At 39.5% G+C, this 17,973-nt stretch overlaps 1 pseudogene; it reads right to left on the bottom strand.

The window, feature by feature from the left end:
• LOC149177711 (glutamine--fructose-6-phosphate aminotransferase [isomerizing] 1-like) overlaps positions 1–14,856 on the bottom strand; it is a 41,379-nt pseudogene extending 26,523 nt beyond the window's left edge.
• Positions 14,857–17,973: the final 3,117 nt, after the last annotated feature.

The following is a 17,973-nucleotide window of genomic DNA, read 5'->3' as shown; positions in this document are numbered from 1 at the left end:
ATCCAATGGTGGTTAGATGGTTCGGAAGAAACTGGGCAAGGCTCGTTGGTCGTGATGACTTCTAGTAGATAGAAGTCTGTAGAGTTGATTGTTAGTTCAAAAGTATCCGAGCGAGGATCGTTGATTGTGGTGGCCTTCAGTGAATGGTATTCCGTAGATCTACATGAGAAAGAATCTCCATTTGATAGTAGCCAGTGAAACCTATATGTAAAGAATTTGCTTGACATAATAGAATATTTGAACAACGCAACAACAACGGGTGGTTTTTTTCCTTGGAGAGGGTTTTCCACCATAAATATTTGTGTCCATTGTCTTGATTGCTTTCATGGTTTCATGTTTATATTTGATACTTTGATCTATGCATTTCTATTTTAGTTTATGCATGATTAAATAAAAATCATTTGGAGAAAAATGTAAAAGTTCTTTCACTATTTATTTACCTTCACCCCCCTCGCCCCCCTTTCTCAGTAGTGATCTAGTTTCCAACAATTGGTATTGGAGTGGGGCTTTTAAGTGCAGCTTGATCGCTAGAAAGTGGATCTTGGAGTTTTTGGCATATTTTTGCAATTTTTTTGAAATGGATCAACAAGGAATTCCAATGCTTCATGTAGGTAAATTTGCAACTTGGAAGATGAAATTGGAGTCATATTTTCTATCTCTTGATGAAAATATTTTGCTATCAATTGAATATGGAGTTAAAGATGAATTTAATGATTTGGCTAAAAAGATTATTTTGCATAGTATTTCAAAATTTGATAACATGTATGTGAGACACTATGAGACTGCAAAAGAGATGTTGGACAGGTTGCAAAGTTTTTATCTTGGAGGAAAATTGCATATTTCAAAGATGGAGAAAAATGCAAAGGATTCTACTCTTATTGCAGTGATAAATCAAGCCTCCTCACAAAAAGAAGATGAACGCACTAGTGATAGCAGTGATAGATCAAGCATCAATCTTGAGGAACAATTGTTAGAAATTAATTAACGAAGCAATGGAATACACAAAATATTGTGGAAACACAAATACAAAAACACATAAAACAAGATAGACACAGATATATGTGATTCACCCAATTTGAACTATGTCCATCGAGAAACAGTCAATCCTTACTTTTAAATTATCCAACAAAATGAAAAGATACAACTTGTAGAAGATCCACTGTAATTTCCTCTTTGTTTTCACACAACCTCCTCTCTCTCTCTCTCTCGCTCAGAATAATCATACACAATCGTAATACAATTCCCTCTTATAAATTGAGTGTTTCCTTCTAGGGAAAAGAAACCTAAATTAACATAACTTCTAGCATCATATCATTCGCCTAATGAATTACCCGGATTGACTACAAAAGTACAATAATTTACAGGGCAAATTTTCATCTATTTTTAGCTTCGGAGATGCTTCCCTTGAACCCCTACCAAGGGGATCATAAAAGTTGTCTTCACCACCCCCCCAGACCCCCATGATGATGATTAAATGGGCAGCGTTGGCACCCTATTAGAATCATGGATCCAACACAACTAAAACAAAAATCTTTGAACAATCAGGAAGATAATCATGCTCTACACCCCAACAATCTCCTACTTGGAGACTGATTATAGCAACTCCATCATTGCTTCGCTCATTGGGCAATGCTTCCACCTTGGCCTTGGATGTTTTTCATATTCATCATCATATTTGAAGACTAATTGAAATTAAGAAGAATCTTAGTTTTTCCCTAGTTACAACTTTTGTTAACATATCTACAGGATTTTGGCTAGTGTGTATCTTTTCCAACGTTAATTGTTCATCTTCCAACACTGGCCGTATGAAATTGTAATTGAGATGCATATGTTTAGTCTTGGAATGAAATGTTGAGTTCTTTGTAAAATGAATGGCACTCTAGTTGTCACTGTGTAAACTACCCATCTCCTGCTTCTTGCCCAACTCATCCATAAACCTTTGTAACCAAATCATTTCTTTATTAGCCTCTATAGCAACAACATACTTTGCTTCTGTTGTTGAAAGTGCAACAATGTTTTGAAACTTTGAAACCCAATTGATAATTGTTCCACCTGCAGTAAACACATACCCTATGGTGCTCCTATTGTTATCTCTATCACTTACCATATTTGCATCAACATATCCCTGTAGAGCAATGTTTGAACCACCAAAGCATAATTCTTGATTTGTGGTATCTCTCATATTCCTAAGAATCCACTTCACTTCCATCCAATGCTCTTTTCTTAGATTGTTCATATACATGCCTATAAATCCCATTGTATGTGTAATATCATGCATTGTGTAGACCATTTCATATATTGAGCTTCCAACTGCTAATGCATATGAAACTTTACACATATAATCCATCTCTTCCTGGGTCTTGGGACACATCTCCTTACTTAGTTTGAAATGGCTAGCCAAGATGTACTAACTGGTTTTGCATTTTTCATATTAAATCTTTCCAACACAATTTTTATGTACTCACTCTGAGCCAATGTTAGTTTTGCAATTTTTTTTGTCTCTAATTATTCTCATACAAAGGATTTGTTTTTCAGCACCTAAATCCTTCATTGCAAATGAATTTGCCAATTTTCTTTTGAGCATATTTATTTCTTGCATGTTAAACCCTGCAACAAGCATGTCATCTACATACAATAACAATATAATATAGTTGCTATCATTTTTCTTTCTAAAATAAACACAATGGTCAAAGTGACATCTAGTATAACCTTGCTCAGACATAAACCTGTCAAATTTTAGATATCACTGCCTTGGATCCTATTTTAAGTCATACAAGCTCTTCTTCAATTTGCACACTAATTTCTCCTTTCCTTTGACCTCGTACCCTTGTGGCTATTGCATATATATTTCTTCCTCCAAATCTCCATGGAGAAATGTTGTATTTACATATAACTGCTCATGATGCAAATCTTCTACTACCACTGAGCTTAAAATAGTTATGATTGAAGTCATTTTAACAACGGGAGAAGATATTTCATCAAATTCTATATCTTTCTTTTATGCAAACCCCTTCACCACAAGTCTAGACTTATACCTCTGTTTTCATCCATATTCTTTTTTCAACCTATAAACCCATTTATTTTGCAATGCTATTTTACCTGCAAGCAACTTGACTAAGTCCCAATTCTAGTTATGTATCAAGGAGTCCATCTCTTCTTCCATGGCTTGCTCCCACTTCTTCTTGGTTTCTATCTGCATTGCTTCTTCATTTATTTCTAGTTCGCTAGAATCAATCAACAATATATAATATAATGAAGGAGAGTATCGTTCAGGGGGTCTACTTATCTTGATAGATCTTCTAACACCGCGTTCAAGTGTTTGAGGTGCATGTTGTTGTTGTCCTTGTTGTTGTTGTTGTGGTTATTGATCATTATGATTTTTAGGCACCTTTATTTTTCTGTGATCTCATTAGGAACTACATATTCTTTGTTTTCCTTTTCCTGTTTCTTTTCCTACATTTGATCTCTATACAAGACATTTTCATTAAATATGACATCTTTACTCCTAATGATTTTGTGATTTTCATAATCATATAAGTGATAACAAAAATATTAACACCATATCTAATAAAGGTACATTTCTTTGATTTTTGCTTTAAGCTTTGTTCTATATTTTTATTAATGTGGACAAAGGCTTCACAACCGAAAGTCTTTAAAAATGATTAGTTTATATTTTTACCTATCCATGTCTCCTCTGGATACCACCATCCAAGGAACTTGAAAACCCTATGTTTATTAAATAAACAACATTATCTATAGCATCTGCCCAAAATTGTAAAGGTAATCCCGCATGCAATCTCATGCATCTTGCACGCTCCATGATTGTCATGTTCATCCTTTCTGACACCATTTTCCTGTGATCTTGGAACTGCCTTCTCTCTGCAAATTCCATGTTATGAACAGTAGTTATCAAACTCGTTGTTGCAGTATTCACCTCCATTGTCTGATCTGAGACACTTCCACTTCTTTCATGTCTCATTCTCAACCAAATATTTCCATTTCTTGAAAGTATAAAATACATTAGATTTATTCGGAATACAATAAATCTGGGTTTTTTCAGTTGCATCATCATTAAAAGTAACATAATAGCGAGAGCCACCAAGAGATGATATATGATATGGTCTCCATACATTTGTATTCACAAGCTCTAATTTTTCTCTCCTTTTCCTTCCCAACTCTAACAAATTTGACTCTCTTTTGTTTTCCATAAACACAATTCTCACAGAAATCCAAATCAACATGCTTCAAACATGGCAACAAATTTCTTAAGTAAAGAATCTGCATCCCTTTCTCACTCATGTGCCCGAGCCTGTGATGCCACAATGTTGTATCTTCTCTTGTGGAGGTTGAAGCATTAATAAAATTAGAAATACCATTGCATAAATACAATGTGCCAACATTTTCTTCTTTTATTATTACTAGGGCTCCTTTAGTGACATTCCATGCTTTGTCTGTGAATGTAGTTACATAACCTTCACCATCTAACTCTGTTGAAATTATATTTTTTTTTAGATTTGGAACATGCCTTACCCCCTTCAATAGCCATTGGTTTCCATTGTGTTGCTTTATAAAATCCTTACCCATTCCGACAATTTTACAGGGTTTATCATCACCCAAACGAACATGTCCAAAATCTCCTTGATCTACCACCCAGGCATCAATAATAGTCTCTATTGAAAGAATAAAAAAATATTGCAACACATCACTTGTCACATTTGTTTTATGATTGTTCTCTTGGTGTCCATCTCCTTCTTTTCCTTTCCGAGATTTGCAATCTTTCTTTAGGTGTCATTCTTCTCGCATTTCTAGCACACTATCCCTGATCTGGATTTGGATCTGTCTTTTCTTGATTTACTATGATTTCCTTGGCTCCTTCCTATTTCCATTTTTCTTCCCCTAGCCTCTGTAGTTAAAGCATTGCCTAATATCTCACATGATCTTTTCTGTCACATTTTCTCACTAAGGATAGCATCAACGTCATCATCAAACTTTAAAGTATTTGATCCAGAGACAGAGTTACTGATAGCCATAACTAAACCATTCCAACTTTCTAGCAATGAACACAGAAACAACAAAGCCTTAACTTCATTATCATAATTTACCCCTACATAACTTAACTGACTGGTAACCGTATTAAATTCATTTAAATGATCAGCAACAGATCCACCTTTTGACATCTTATTATTAAATAGACGCTTCATAAGAAATACCTTATTTGAAGGCAAGGGTTTTTAATATAGTTTTTCCAATGTCATATCTATACCTTTTGTTGTCGTTTCCTTTGAAATGGTGAATTCCACCGACGTTTCCAGACGCAATTGTATTGTTCCTACTGCCTTTCTATTGAGAATCTCACATTCTGTGTCCATCATACTTGTCGATTTATTTATTTTTCTGATCAGTGGTAGGCACAGATCTTTCTGATATAGATAATCTTTCATCTACATCTTCCACGGTTGGTAGTTTTGGTTGTTAAATTTCTCGACCCTAAACCTACCATCTTCCTCCATTGCTCCCACTCGAACCAAGAACCCTTCTCTCCTGCGAGTTTATTAACCAAATAAACATTCAGCTTTGATACCAATTGTTAGAAATTAATTAATGGAGCAATGAAATACACAAAATATTGCGGAAACACAAATATAAAAACGCATAAAACAAGAGACTCACAGATATATGCGATTGAGCTAAACAAATAGACAATAACCATTATGAAGCTTTGCAAGGTAATAATGGGTCTTGACACAAAAATAGGTTTTTCCAATGTTTCTTCAAGTCATGAGTTAGTCTTCACATGTAAACTTAAAATAAGCAACATAATAGCACATAACCCATACAAGTATAATGAAGAGCATAACAAAAAAAATGGTGACGAAGTTAACCCCTCCTAAGCTACATCTTCGGACCTGCCAACATAGCTAGATCGCTCCATATATTTAGTAGAAAAGGGAGTACATAAAAGTTTGTTGATGAAAACATGTGGATATTACCCCTACAAGGTAATGTTCTCTTGCAAAGAACTATCACATAAAGCAGCAATACAAGGCATCTCCTACAAAGATCCTATACTCCAACTGAAATGAGCTTACATGAGCATATGAGCACTTCAATTCCACATTGAAGAGCATAAACAAAACTTCCCTCAACATGACATAATGAGAAAAGTAAACCTGAGTTGAACCCTGCAAGTAACAGTTGTTGCAATAGACTTCTGAAGGTGAGAAAACCCCTACAAGGCCTTCTCCATGCTCAAACACCTTCCAGAACTACTTCAAAAACCTAATTGATCCATACACCCTTGGTATTCAACCTACAAAAAGGCTCCTTATATGTGCTCAAATCAGCAATTAGAGATCACCATTGGATCCAGAATATCCAAAAACCCCTAGGAACACTGTTATTGAGCTCCAGAACACTTAAAACTCCAAAATATATGGCCCTCCAAGCTCTCCATGAGTTTTACTATTAATTGTCCAACAAATCGGACCAACAGTCTAATTTTCCTACAAATCCACCCTGTTTTTCGCTAACGAGGCAACAAATCTGCGCTTTGACAGTGCAATTTGTTGGACAATTAAATTGTCTATGACTCTTATGGCGAAAAAATCTGGCCACTTGGGGCCATGTGGCCAAAGGCTGGGGCTAAATAGCCCCCCAACCATTAGGCCACGGTTCCAACAATGCATAGAACCCAGCGCTAACCCTCGATTTTCCGCACCCGTCACCTGGCACCTTTCCCGCTATTCCATGGTTTTGTAGCTCTTCATATGCCCTGGGGATGGGCCATACCCAAGCCCCCTTTGCATTATTGTCAGTGCCTCTATTGCCGGTCCTATGGGCGTGTAGTGACTGGGGGCCAGGGGCTTAGCCCTAACCCCAACCCCCAAACTTGAATTTCAGAAAGTTTAAATAGAAATTTGCCACTATGGTTAACAAGAACCACAAGTAGCGCGATGGTAGAGCATTGAATTATTTGTCATGAGGTCACCGATTCAAACCTGGTTGAGGCTAGCCCAGCCATAAAAAAAAATGTTCACTCCCGAGGTGCCATGTGGCAGCCCATGATTGGGCCACGTGGCACCCAATCATTGGTCCACCAAAACAAGCCATCAACCAATTAGATTTTGCCAACATACACCAATCAAATGAGGCCACTTGTTAGTCTGTTATTGTCTCAAGGGTGCACATTCAACCTGATGAGTCAACTCTACGGTCACCCAATCAACCGCCCAGTCAACGGACCTGCTAAAATTTTAGTTTTTGATTCAAACAGTGAGCACGCGATAACTTGAGCATACAGTGTTAGATTGAAGTGAAGCGAACGTCGTTGGATTTCATTAGGGGAATTTTGAGGTCTAAAATGGGTCTCCTAAGAAAAATGTACAACCAAAATAAACTTTATAAGAACCAATATGATTCAAAATGATGATGTCAACCATGGGGGTTGATTCACCATTTTTGGAGTAAAAAAGTAAAAAGATTAAAAAATAATAAAATAAAAAAACTATTTTTCCAACTCATATTATCAACTTATCTCCCTATGGGTTTACTCAAATTTCGAACGAAAACATTCGTTAAATGAAGAATTTGATTCCTCATCCAAGGAGTACTCATGTTGCATACTTTCTATGTACCATACTACACGAAAAATGAGAAATACATGAAAAACGTGATTGCAATCACGTTTTTCATATATTTCTCATTTTTCGTGTAGAAGGGTCCATCGAAAGTATAGAACATGGGTACTCCTTGGATGAGGAATCAAATTCTTCATCCAATGAGTGTTTTCGCTTGAAATTTGAGTAAACTCATAAGGAGATAAGTTGATAGTATGAGTTGGAAAAATAGTTTTTTTTTTCCTTTTTACCTCTGAAATTTGATGATGTAATCTAATCTTATTTTATTATTTCCACTATTATTTTATAATTTCCTAGGAGACCCATTTTAGACCTCAAAATTCCCCTAATGTAGAATGACGAGCACTTCGACTTGACGCTGGTTTCAAGGGTTTTTGGGCACTTTCATTTCTGAACTAAAATTTGATCACCTGATCATACCTCTCACTAGGAAATTTTGGACTCCAAAAGTTTACTTCCCTAGTAAATATAATTAGGCTGAAACTCAAAATCACCCAAAAACTCAATCCAAAATGTTTAATTTTCAATTGGTGCCCTTCAAAATCCAATCAAGGCACTTCACATATATTCTTTGTGAAGACCTATTGTCCAGTTAAGAATTGAGCCAATATTCTTATAATTGTTGCAGGAACAAAATATTGATGAGTGGAATCTGAACATTCTCTTTAATCTCATCTTTGCACGGCTCAAAACAACTTCATTTTGAAGTTAAATTGTTGAAAACAAACTTGACTCCACCTTGAACATCAGAAGCAACATAAATTTGTTTTTCCATCCTCAAATTGAGCTTGTACATTGTTAGGGTCCCACCCTAACCCCCTTATTTATGTAATGGGATCACGTCATAGTCAAGAGTCAATAAAGCCCATATTAATAATTGTAAGTGGTTAATCCGCAATTAATGACGGAACCACAGTTAGTTGCAAATGGGTCGTAGTATTAGATAGATGGTATTAATAAAACCCACAGTATTGGCCCGTGGTATTGCATGTATGAGTCATATATAAGGGATAGAGACTCCCTGTGAGGAGCATCGTGTCTTATTTTGTAGTCGAGCTCTGCTCTATTGGAGGTTGCCCCCTCGAAGAGGCAAGTGAACATTACTCTCTGAATAATAAAATCATTGTTATTTCGTGTTCTGGGTATCTTTTCTTCGCATATTCTGTATTTGGGTATCATTTTGCAGGTTAAGAGCATAACAAGTGGTATCAGAGCACTTTCCAGGGCCAATGGGATCTCCATTTCTTAGCAAAAAAAAAAAATTGGCTAGAGACGTGTTCCGGCGTCTTTAAACCACGGGATCTGTTGTTGAGCGCATAAACCTGCGGATTTGGGGAGGCATGCACGCAGGAAATACAAGAGGTGGTCACGTCTGTTGGACTCCCTTGTAACCCCTGTGGGTACCCCTTCGAGTAGTAGCGCATTAGACAGAACCGTGCACGGATTGTCTTCCACGTACCCTCTGGGTATATCGGAAGCCCCCTAGGCTCCCTTGAAACCTCGCCATAGATAAACCGTCAGTCGTCTTGCGGCTACAGTACACCGAGAACATCACTCGGGGAGATTAATCGCCCGTACGATAGGGTAGTCGGGTTGTACGGCTAAGGGTACAGTCGATCCTCCTTAGTTAGAGCCCTGAAACATGGGGCCGAGTACTACTGCCAGACCCTTATGTATATTGCGATCTGTAGCACCTGACACTCCTCAAGACCTTAGTTCCCTTTTCTATCGGGGGATCACACAACATCTCTTCCAGATTCGCCTGTGCAAAGGGGTGCAGCAGCAGCAGACATCAGTCCCGCAGTCTCGAGTTCGCAGATCAGCCATTCCGATCTATTAGATCCATCAGATCCGCAGAAGCAGTCTGTTCCACCATCAGATCCACCATTCAGATCTCTTAGATCCCCCAGATCGGAGTCGTTGTGAAGGGTTCCTATACCGGGGTATAATTTTCGCAGGACTTTTGGCCACATTGACATTTTGAGGATTTGGCCACTGCAGTATTGATAAGGAAGGAGTAAAACTCCGTTAGGAGTTTTCAGAAAAAAAAAAAAAAAAAAAAAAAAAAAAAAAAAAAAAAAAGTGTTGGATCTTTCGGGGTGCTTATTGGTGATCTAGCCCATCAGAATCAGGACGACGAGCTGAGCACGGTGGTACCATTCACTTCTTAGTGAAAATTTTTTAGGCGGTCCCAATTTTCAAAAAACCCGGTTGGTGTATGATAGAAACTGGAGCTCAAGCGATGGCCAATGAAAAGATGGACAAATTTGAAGAATCAATGCACAACCTCCACCTTCAGCTTACCGGACTATGTAACATGGTCGAGAAAATAGTCCCGAAGGGCAAGGAGCAAGCCCACAAGGAGTATAATGGCACTGAACACAATGAGGGTGAGTCTAGTCACTCTCCTCACGTCTAGCACACCCACCCACCACCCAGTCAGCGACCTCCCAAGTTGGATATGCATAAATTTGACGGCTCTCACCCGTCGGCATGGATAGCACAAATGGAGCAGTATTTCAAACTGAATCGCATCTTCGATGATGAGACTCAGCTTATGTTAGGGAGCATGTACTTGGACAATGAAAGGTGGCAATGGTGGGAATGGCATCAACGTTGCACTGGACCTTTTAAGACTTGGACCAAATTCACCAAAGCTCTTCAAGACCGCTTTGACCAGGAATCATCTTTTTTGGGTCGTCTTACTAAGCTCCGACAGACTGATACAGTGGATGAATATATTACAGCTTTTGAAGCCTTAGCCTTCCGCACTTGGGGTCTCTCAGATGTGTTCTACATGGAATGTTTTATCAGCGGTCTTAAAGAAGCTATCAAAGCCCAAGTCCTACTGCACCACCCTCCCACATGGACGGAGGCTTGCAAGGTCGCTCGTAACGTGGAACGTGCATTAGCAGCCCAATACAGTTGCCCAAATTTCGCCGCTAAAGGTCGCCCCCCACAGGCTCACAACACGACTCAAACACTTAAGGTCCAAAAGGTGTCACTTGCGGAAATGGCCGAAAGAAGAAAGCAAGGCCTATGTTACTACTGTGATGAAAAATACTCCCCAGGTCATAAATGCAAGGAGCCCAAATTTTTTCAAATTGATGCCACTGACTACAGCTCAACAGAGGAAGATCCACCACTGGAGGAACATGAGCCGCCAGAAGAAGACAACCAAAAGGACAATGTCTCTGATGAACCAGTTATTTCGTTGCATGCTTTGGCAGGGATTTCTTCCCCTCAAATTCTCAAAATCAGAGGTTTTATTAAACATCGCCCAGTAGTAGTCTTGATTGATAGTGGAAGTACACATAATTTCATCCATCAAAAAGTTGCAGAAGCAGTGCATTGTTTTGTACGAGTAGTTTCTAACTTCCAAGTTCAAATTGCGGATGGAGGCACAATGAAATGTGAAGGCCGCTGTGAAAATGTCAAACTTCAAATGGGGGATTATCAGTTGAAAACTCACATGTTTGCCATACACATGGGGGGTTGCGACATTGTCCTTGGCGCTGAATGGCTCCGCACTCTTGGGCCAATCACAATGGATTTCCAGGAGTTATATATGAGTTTTAAGCAGAAAAACTACACACATACCCTCCGTGGACTCCAGGCGGGAGCCCCCTCTATCATCAGCTCGCATAGGATGGAAAAATTGTTAAAAAAGGGCAATCATGAAGTTGTAGCTCAATTTAATGCCATCCAGGCAGTCGAAACCAAGCCTCTGCCAATTCATCCTGAGATGCAACAGATTTTAAATAACCATCTGCCGGTCTTTGACAAGCCTCATGAGCTTCCACCCTCGCGAGGGGAACATGATCATAGCATCACCTTGGTTCTAGGGGCCCAACCCCCAAATGTGCGCCCATACAGATATCCGTTCACCCAAAAGAATGAAATAGAAAAAATCATCAAGGAACTTTTGGAAGCAGGTGTCATTCGTCCCAGCATTAGTCCTTATTCATCCCCAGTGGTTATGGTGCTCAAGAAAGATGGGGAGTGGCGGATGTGTCCCGACTTCGGGGCCCTCAATAAGTTGACAGTCAAAGATAAATTTCCCATCCCGGTGGTTGATGATTTGCTGGATGAACTCAATGGGGCTCAATTCTTCACTAAGCTGGATCTTCGCTCAGGCTACCACCAAATTCGCATGAAGGAAGTCGACATCCCCAAGACTGCTTTCCGAACTCATGAAGGCCATTATGAATTCCTGGTCATGCCATTTGGTCTTCGTAATGCCCCCTCTACTTTTCAGAGCCTTATGAACCACATTCTCAAACCATATCTCAGGAAATTTGTCCTTGTCTTCTTCGATGACATCCTCATCTATAGTTGCACTTGGGCCGCACATCTTCAGCGTGTAGATCTACTCTTGCAACTGCTCCGCAAGCATAAATTATTTGTCAAGATGTCCAAGTGTTCGTTTGGCATGGCAGAAGTAGAGTATTTGGGCCACATTGTGGGGCGTGAATGTGTCAAGGTGGACCCCAAAAAGATCCAGGCAATGCAGGAATGGCCTCAACCTAAGACCTTGAAGAGCTTGAGAGGATTTTTGGGTCTCACAGGCTATTATCGTAAATTTGTCCGCAACTATGGTCGCATAGCGAAGCCCCTCACACAACTCCTAAAGAAAAATTCATTCTTCTGGAATGAGGAAGCACAACAGGCCTTTAAAGCTCTAAAAAATGCCATGTGTTCCACTCCAGTCTTAGCACTACCTGACTTCACCAAATCTTTTGTCATTGAATGTGATGTTTCGGGTACAGGTATTGGGGCGGTCTTAATGCGGGAAGGGCAATCGTTGGCCTTCACAAGCCAAAAACTCAGTGGGAGGAATCTGGGCCAATCTACATACGAGAAGAAAATGATGGCCATCTTACATGCATTCGAGACCTGGCGACCTTACTTATTGGGGCGACGTTTCCAAATCCGCACAGATCATCACAGTCTTAAATGCCTATCCTCCCCACAACAAAATAAATGGCTAGCCAAAATGTTGGGATATGATTATGAGATCATTTACAAGAAAGGGAAAGACAATAGTGTAGCAGATGCATTATCTCGCCAATTTGAGGAGGAAAGTACTATGTTAGCAATTTCCCTCCCCATTCTAGAATGGATTGAAGAGGCTCGCAGGGAATGGTTTTCACACCCCGGGCTCTCCCAACTCATTTCTCAATTGCAGGTAGATCCAAATTCCACCAAGGGCTACTCGTGGTAGGATGATATTCTTTGCTACAAGGACAGAGTCGTAATATCACCAACATCCACCCTCAAAAGTCGCATTTTGGCAGAATTGCACTCATCTCCCATTGCAAGACATTCGGGCTTTCAGAAGACGTATGCTCGCACTAGAAGATCATTTTTTTGGACAGGCATGAAAAAGGACATCCTTACTTTCATAGCAGAATGCGATGTCTGTCAACGCCACAAAGGGGAAACCGTCAACACACCAGGCACATTACAACCATTGCCCATTCCGGCATCAATTTGGACGGAGGTTTCTATGGATTTCATTACAGGTCTTCCAAAGTCAGGGAACAAGTCAGTCATCATGGTGGTTGTGGACCGACTGTCGAAGTATGCTCATTTCTGTGCCCTACCCCACCCATTTACACCAACTTTGGTTGCTCAATCTTTCATGGATCAGATCTTCAAATTGCATGGCATGCCCACTTCTATTGTGTCCAACCGTGACCCGATCTTCACCAGTAATTTTTGGTAGGAACTCTTCAGAATACAAGGCGCTCAACTAAAACTCAGTACTTCCTATCATCCGTAAACAGATGGTCAAACCGAAGCCTCAACAAATGTCTAGAAACCTACCTTAGGTGTTTCACTTCAGAAAAGCAACACCTTTGGGTACAGTGGCTACCTCTGGCTGAATGGTGGTATAACACCAACTATCATGCCACCACCAAAATGACTCCCTATGAAGCAGTATATGGTCAACTCCTGCCTTCACCTACTTCGTATCTCAAGGGATGCTCAAAAGTACAAGCAGTGGATCAACTCCTACAACACCGCGCAACCATGCTCGCCCATCTTCGAGAGAATCTTCATCAAGCTCAGAACCGCGTGAAGCAACAGGTAGACCAGCATCGCTCAGAGCGCCAATTTCAAGAAGGGGATCAGGTCTTTTTACGGCTCCAACCATATAAGCAAACATCACTCAAAGACAAGGGGTGTCAGAAACTCTCTCCCAAATTCTACGGACCATATCAAGTACTTCAGCGCATTGGAGAAGTGGCCTACAAGTTGGCCTTGCCACCTACTGCAAAAATCCATCCAGTTTTCCATGTCTCATGCCTCAAGAAAGTGATTGGGAACAATTGCAGAATTCAGACCAGTGTACCTGAATTGGATGAAGAAGGGTCCATCTGGCTTCAACCCGAACAGGTCCTAGACACACGAGACAAGCAACTGCGCGGCCACATGATTAAGGAAGTCCTTGTCAAATGGAAAGACACCTCTCCGGAAGATGCAACTTGGGAACCAGCCACTATTCTTCAGCAGTTTCCGCAGCTTCAGCCTTGAGGACAAGGCTAGTCTTAAGGGGGAGGGCATGTTAGGGTCCCACCTAACCCCCTTATTTATGTAATGGGATCACGTCATAGTCAAGAGTCAATAAAGCCCATATTAATAATTGTAAGTGGTTAATCCGCAATTAATGACGGAACCACAGTTAGTTGCAAATGGGTTGTAGTATTAGATAGATGGTATTAATAAAACCCACGGTATTGGCCCGTGGTATTGCATGTATGAGTCATATATAAAGGATAGAGACTCCCTGCGAGGAGCATCGTGTCTTATTTTGTAGTTGAGCTCTGCTCTATTGGAGGTTTCCCCCTCAAAGAGGCAAGTGAACATTACTCTCTAAATAATAAAATCATTGCTATTCTGTGTTCTGGGTATCTTTTCTTCGCATATTCTGTATTTTGGTATCATTTTGCAGATTAAGAGCATAACATACATAAAAAGTGCATTTTTGCAAAATTTCAATGATATCATTGTCTTTGCCTACCAAAGCATAGTCATCTTGTACAATCTTAAAAACAAAGATTCTATTCACAAGAAGTTTCATGTTGAATACTTACATCGGTGAGTACATGACAAACTTGAATGACAAACGTGTACATTCCAAAAGTCCTTGAACATGTGGACTTATAAACAATTCAATACATACATCATTGAAAAACACATACTTGTTGCCCATAGTGACAATTATTGTTCACTTTACAAAAGTACCCAAACAAGGAAACAACAAGAAGTAATTACAAATTTACAAAACAACTTTACAAATAATCTACCCAATCTATGCCTTGAAGGTTGCTTAGGATTTTTTTGAGTCATCTTTGCCACCTCTTGTTTCCCTTGCATTATGTTGCACAATCCCTTTCCTTTCTTTGAACGAAGCTTTGGATGTAATTTCCAACATCGTTCATTTCCACTCCCATGTATCTTGTAATGGGTACAAAATAACTTTCCCTTTCTTGCCAACAAGAAGTCCTCTCATGCGAAGGAGAATCATTATACTAGATTCCTAGAATCTGATTCATTTTTTTAACCATTATCATGTGTTGCTCACAGAAAACCACACAATGGTCAAATGCGTCACAAAAAGTACAGGGGTACATATTCCACAAGTAGTCAAAATTATCATGCATTGGAAAACACCCATGAGATTTATACTTGTCTCTTGGGTTGCAACTTTGACGGAGTGGAGTGGACAATGACATGCAAGGTCCTTTCAAGCATTCATCTCGCTTGGGCGAAAAATGAATATTATCACCATCATCTTGGTGTGACATCTCATCCTCAGATGATTGATGTGGCTCAAACCGTTTAGAGCATTCTCCAAACACCCTTTGACCATATCTCAATCCCTAATACTTTGGTCTCTCATCAACCATGATTGGATTGGGAATCCCTTGGCCATTGATGTCAAGGCCTCCTCCTTCATAACCCATTTTAAAAAGCATCTTCATACCAATGCCTTTGGTATGTTGCTCAAATGTTGCAAAAGAGGTGTTATGCACATAAACAGAAGGAATTGTACTTGAAATGCTTATTACCTCCTTAAAGTTGTCATTCATCTTTTCAACTTCTGATGATGATGACAATATTGCAGATGACTCTAGCCACCCACTCTTATCAACTGACAAATGGTGAGAATCTTGAAGATGCTTGCAAAATTCACCTACATCATCTTCCTCATATGGTCCATAACCACTATTTGAACCATGACCACATATTGGTTTCATTCTAGAGGTTTCTCTTATTGTCATAGGAGTGGAACTTTCATAAACTTGTTCTTTTAGCGCGTGCTGCAACTGTAGTCGCATATGCATCTTCTCCTCTTTAGTTATCTCTAGCATTTTTCTCAATTCAATGTTCTCCATACGAAGAGCCAAATTCTGCTCTTCTAGCTCTTTGAGACTCTTTTTACCCATTCTTGCAACTTGGTAAGACTAGGCTCTGATACCAATTTGATCTGAAAATGGAGGAGGTGTATTTTTCCTCTTCTCCAAAATCAAACAAGCAAATAAACAAGGACCGTTATGACGCTTTGCAAGGTAATAATGGGGCTTGACACAAAAACGAGTTTTTCCAATGTCTCTTCAAGTCATGAGTTAGTCTTCACATGTAAACTTAAAATAAGCAACATAATAGCACATAACCCATACATGTATCATGAAGAGTATAACAAAAAAATTGGTGACGAAGTTCACCCCTCTTGGGCTATATCTCTGGTTCTGCCAACATAGTTAGACTGCTCCATATATTCAGTATAAAAGGGAGTACATACAAGTTTGATGATGAAAACATGTGGCTATTACCCCTAGAAGGTAATGTTCTCCTACAAAGAACTCTCACATATAGTATTAAAACAAGGCATCTCCTACAAAGATTCTATACTCCAACTAAAATGAGCTTACATGAGCATATGAATGTTAGCCCCCTAATTTGCTCTCTTTTTGCCATTTTCCCTTTTCTAAATCATAACCATTTACTGTTGTTTTACCTCTTTTATACACCTTCATCTTGCACCAGTTCAGGCAGAGTGACATATTTCGTATAAACTTTATTTTTCATATTTTTAATTTAACTTAGCGTTAATTAATCATTTATTACATGATTTCTTACTTTCAATCACTTTTTGTAACTTATCGATATCTCCAATGTTTATTTGGTAGTTAGAGTACTTATTGTGATCGTTGATCCTAGTGCAGGATTGGATCTTGCACCGTTGCCAGCACAACAAATCCTTGCAGCAAATGTGAACCTCCTTGATCACCGCCTCGTTTTGAGCAGCTTCAACCATGACAGCAAGATCGATGCAAAGGCAACCGAGATTGAATCGCCTCGTTTTGATCAGCTTCAACCATGACAACAAGATCGATCCAAAGGCAGCTGAGATCGAATCTGTGAAGGACAAAAGCTGGAGATTGGCTACGACCAGTTTTGCTAACTATCTAATTTTGAAGGCCGAAAAGCTAAATTTTGCATTTGGTTATGTAATCAGTTGAATGATCTATTTTGGCCTTTGGCCAAAGATCTATATAATGTAGAATGTAAATAGGACTAGAGGGGAAGTTTTTGATAGAACAGAGACATAGTCAGAGAGGCAGTAACAGGGTGATGTATTTTGTTATCGCCCGAATCTGGGTTGGACGATGTATTAATGTATGTACTTGCCTCAGTGAATTAATAAAAGGGAGCTCCGCCTCATGTTTTACAAATTGTGTTTCTGTATTTGAGTTGATGAATTGATTAAGGTATTGAGCAGCGTTTTTATTTAAAGGGGAAACGCGCTGGTTGGATAGGGCCCAACCAACCCAACACGTTTACCCCATTTCCCGTTTTCCTGTAATTTGTGTTTACATTGTCAAGTGTGATTTAATTTTAAGCACATGCATTCCTGTCTGAGTGAAAGCGGATCCGTTGTGTGAAGTAGATAAATTCCCTTTCTTGCACTTGATTTCAGATTGCTTTTCCTCTGCCTGGTCCAAGCAGGAGAAATAACTCTACACCAGTACACGTTGGTGTGATATCTACTTTTCTGCAATTTTGTTTGATTGGTTTTCCCCACTTGGTCCAAGCAGGAGAAATAACCCTGCACCAGTGCACGTTGGTGTGATATCTCCTTTTCTACAATTCTGTTTGATTGGTTTTCCCCGCCTGGTCTAAGCAGGAGAAATGAACCTGCACTAGTGCACGTTGGTGTGATGCAGCAAGCCTTCTTAGTCTACTTCCCGCAATCTTCTTTCTTTCATTAAATGCTTATGACAGGATAAATGTATATTGATTATTTCTTTATTCCTGCACTCTG

Source organism: Pinus tabuliformis, chromosome 4_1 (assembly GCF_031772625.1).
Source record: "Pinus tabuliformis cultivar Carrire ecotype Pingquan chromosome 4_1, CPIR1, whole genome shotgun sequence".
In the NCBI taxonomy this organism is placed as follows: domain Eukaryota; kingdom Viridiplantae; phylum Streptophyta; class Pinopsida; order Pinales; family Pinaceae; genus Pinus; species Pinus tabuliformis.
This window is presented reverse-complemented; position numbering and strand designations above follow the sequence as displayed.